This window comes from Marmota flaviventris, chromosome 2, assembly GCF_047511675.1.
Source record: "Marmota flaviventris isolate mMarFla1 chromosome 2, mMarFla1.hap1, whole genome shotgun sequence".
Taxonomy (NCBI): Eukaryota; Metazoa; Chordata; class Mammalia; order Rodentia; family Sciuridae; genus Marmota; species Marmota flaviventris.
In genome coordinates, this window is record NC_092499.1 from 11,253,137 (window position 1) to 11,256,426 (window position 3,290).

Here is a 3,290-nt window from a genome sequence, read left to right on the forward strand (position 1 = left end):
AAATTCCTCTCAGGTTGTAAATAAGGTGTCATGGGACAATACCCATCACATTATTAGGAGTCCTTTTATCTATATGAGAAGATACAGAAGGCTCCATTTTTAATATTTGTGAGATCTTTTTTTAAAAAAAGAGAGAGGGAGAGGGAGAGGGAGGGAGGGAGAGAGAGAGAGAGAAAGAGAATTTTAATATTTATTTATTTATTTTTTAGTTTTCGGCGGATACAACATCGTTATTTGTATGTGGTGCTGAGGATCGAACCCAGGCCACATGCATGCCAGGCAAGCGCACTACCGCTTGAGCCACATCCCCAGCCCTATTTGTGAGATCTTAACAGAGTCTTGGGACCACATTCATAACTTGACTTTGAGTCTGAGCACACAGTTCACAAACTGTTTTGGGGGTTTGATGTTTGATCTCAAGCTCTTTCTTGCATTGAGAATCTTTTATTCTCATATCATATTTAATCAAATACAGATGAAAGAGGTAAATCACACTTTCAGAGATCTACCAGGGAATTTCATTGGTTAGATTCACAAGTTAACTCAGTAATTTTCTTTCTTCCAAGTTACAAAGATGGCAATGTTGCCCAAATCCCATAACTACATAATATGAACTGCCTTTTTTCCAACCACCCAGACAGAACATTCACTGCCTGTCTAGCCACCCCTAACAGACTCCTGTAGGCCTCTACTAGCTCCTGGGTTTTGTTTTGACAGTATGCTAGTTTGGGGTAGCAGTTTCTGTTTTGGTTATTTATTGCTGCATTGTTGCCTTAAAATGCCCCCAAAACATAGTGGCTTCAAAACACTGGGTCAGGAATCAGGGCAGGGCTCAACTGGTTGGCTTCTTTGGTCCACATGCTGCCATGTGGATTTGTTTTCAGCTGGGTGGGGGGTGGGCTGCAGTCAAAAGTCTGATGCACGCTCCCCCATGTCTGGCACATCTTTGCTCCTCCTAATATCCACTTCTTCATATGAGCTCCTCACAGTGACATGAGGTAGCCAGGCAGTCAGGTCTCATACCTGGTGGCTGACTTCCACCAAGAAGTGTTCCAAATGGGCAAAAACAGGAGCCCCATGCCCTTCAGACTAACTTCAGAGGTTATACGGTGTCACTTTCATGACATTCTAGTCATCAAAACAAGTCTTAGGGCCAAGCCCAGATTTGAGAGGAAAAGAGAGAGACTCCAACTTTTGATATGGAAAGACAAGTTGCACTGCAAGAAGGTGTGGGGGTGGGACACCTTGTTTGACCATCTCTGGAAATAAACTTTCAGGGCAGGGAGCTTAGGAGGGTCTTTCTTGGTTTTCCTCCTAAGTACAGGAATGTATGGCTGGAGTGAGTTAGGGCACATTACCATCTTAATCAGGAAAGACTTTTGAGAAAAAATGGAGAATTATTTTTCTTGGGGGGGGGGCAGTGTCCCTGTATCTCTTGCATTCTTTTTTTTAAAATATTTGTATTAGCTATTGAGGGATCTCTATTTATTTGCTTATATGCAGTGCTGAGACTCAAACCCAGTGCCTCACACATGCTAGGCAAATGCTCTTCCACTGAGCCACAACCCCAGCCCCTTCTCTTGCATTCTTTATGTCTGTAAAACCATCACCATGCAGATGAGGCCAAGAACTGCCACTAGCAGAAGCAGTAGCCATGTCCCCTTGGACCATGGTTGCAGTGGCCTTTGAGTACCTGGGCGGCTGAGCTCAGTGAAACTAATCGTGGGAAACCAACTTCTTAGGCAGCCCTGTGGGACCAGGTCACCCCAGAAATCTCTTTATAAAGCTAAGTCTTTCAAAAAAGTTTTTACTTTTATGCCATTGAGTCTGTGACAGGGATAATCCTGCTGCTTACTGAGATGTCCTTAAGGCATGTTTCCCTTTTGTCCTTGGCCTCTCTTAAAATGGCACAAATCTCATCAGCAAGACAACTTCCTTGGTCCAAATTATATAGACACTTTTCTAGCTAAATGGCTACATCCTTATGCTCTGCTTTTTGGTCCCATTTCTAACAGGAATCCTGGCTAAGTCACCAGCGATATCCATGTCACAGCTTTAACGCTATGCTGCCTTAAAATTTTCTCCATCACATTAATTGGTCCATCACCTTTAAATTCAGCCTGACACAAAGTGTCAGGACATTGGCAAAATGTAGGCAAGTTCTTTGTAACAACTTGAATAGCCTCAAGTGCAGTTCCCAATAGGGTCCTCTTTCCCATCTGAAACCTCAGCACAGTCTTTACTGTCCATGTGGTTATCAGCATTGTGGTCTTCCAAACTTGTTGGGAAAAGTATAAAGGCAGCCGCACCCCAGAGAAAAAAAAAAACCTCAACATGGCACCTAAGGACCTTCTCTTCGTACTTTCCCCTTTTTCCACTGGCGCGAAATGTTCCCGCGGGTGTGAACTCTCCCGCCGGCGCCAATTTCAAATCTCGCTGGCGGGGAACCTTAGCCCCAATAAGAACTAATTCCTGGGCTCCGGAACTGATATCTGGAAGAACTTGCCAATAAACGGGTGGCCCGCCATTTATCTAAGCCCTGCCATCTCTCCCTAGATCTATATAAGCCCACAGCCTTTTGCAATAAAGTGGAACTCTCCCCGGCGAATTGTCTTGCGTGGAGGATTCTTTCAAAACTTACACCAGAATCACCCATTTAAGTGCTCCATGTTCTGAGACTTCTCCAGCCTGCATCTTCAAACTTTTCCAAATTTCTTCCATAAACTGATTCCAAAGGCTTCTGAACTACATAGTTGGGTATAGTCACAGCAAAACCCCTATTCCGTCAAAAGAGCCACCAATCAGGTGTGGACAGAACTGCCTGTCAATCAGCGGGGTCTCCTGACCAATCCTGGATCTCAGCAAGCTCCCCCAACCAACCCCAGTAAGACAAGGGACTCTAAAAACCCTCCTTTCTTGTCCCAATCCCTCCCTTCTTGCCCTAAACCCAATAAAAACTCCAGTCCGGCTGAGCCCCACCACGCGCTTCTCCCCAACCCACCCTGTTGGTCTGGAGGGTCTCACCAGGAGTGAAATCTCAATAAAGCCTCGTTCTACAGCCTTTTTAAATCTGCCTCCTTTTGGTGGCTGCTGCCTGACCCTACAGTTCCAGAAGCTTCAGCCCATTCATTGCTTTGGGTCTGAGGGGAGGGGAGGCAGAATATCATGGCAGAGGAAAGCTACTCAGCCCCTGATGGCCAGGAAGCAAGAGAAAGAAGCAAGGGTCACGATGAGAAGTGGTCCCCAAGGATCCACCTCGAGTGACCTTACTTCCTCCAACCACGCCCCAC